This window comes from Diadema antillarum, unplaced genomic scaffold (assembly GCF_040938485.1).
Source record: "Diadema antillarum isolate AM-2024a unplaced genomic scaffold, OU_Dant_1.0 scf00000070, whole genome shotgun sequence".
NCBI classification, from domain to species: domain Eukaryota; kingdom Metazoa; phylum Echinodermata; class Echinoidea; order Diadematoida; family Diadematidae; genus Diadema; species Diadema antillarum.
The window spans coordinates 987511-988435 of NW_027270959.1; positions in this window are offsets into that span (position 1 = coordinate 987511).

Sequence of the window (925 nt, forward strand, 5' to 3'; positions counted from 1 at the left end):
TCTTTATTTTTTATTTTTCAAACAAAAGAAAAAAAATATAGGGGGCACATGCACCTCTTTCATTTTGTAAAGGTGCCTCCCCTTTTATATGGAATTCATGGATCTACCTGTATTTGACTATAAACATTGATAAACAACACATCTACAGGAATGAATGTATGGCAGCTAAAATACACTAGCCACAACATTAACTGTACTGTGTCTGATTTCTCACCAATCTCAGCTAGTGAATGAATGGTTCACAAAAACATGACTAAAACCAGGGAGGTGGGTTCTTCCACCTCCCTGCTAAATCTTGCAAAATTTAGACAAGCATTTAACTCCAACACTATAGGAATGTATGTACAAGGAGTTTTCATTGGCAGAATATTATAGAGTATTCACTAAGTAAGAAAGTATACGGACCACTTTAAAGCTATGTGAGGTGAACTTATACAGTTTAGCCTTTAGACAATCGTGGAGTAAGACGAATTGTGATTAAACTTTTCTATTAGTTTGGGTACTTACACAAAATCGGGACGGTGCACACAACTGCTATCAGCAGTAAAAACTGCCAGGAAAGAGAACGTCTCGAAGTCATCGTCATAAAACTTGGGACATCCGCAGCATTTCGATAGTTTGTCGACCGGTTTCCGTTCCGTTCTACGCAGTGTTTGTTTCCTCTAACACCCGTGAAGACGGATTTCTGTGAAATACCATGCAATCGAAGAAATGAAAAACAGAATCTTCACGCAAAACACAACACTACCATTGCCCTCTACTGCAGTGTATCCCTCAGCATATAAAACTGTCACTTGCGAACTGCTGTGCAAGTTCCTGTGCCGTACATAAACAAACGACCCTACGGCACGTTCGTGTAACAGGTGCTATGCACAGCAAAGGGGAAAACTTTTCTCTCGGTTGCAGTGCCGAATTCTCCGCCCCA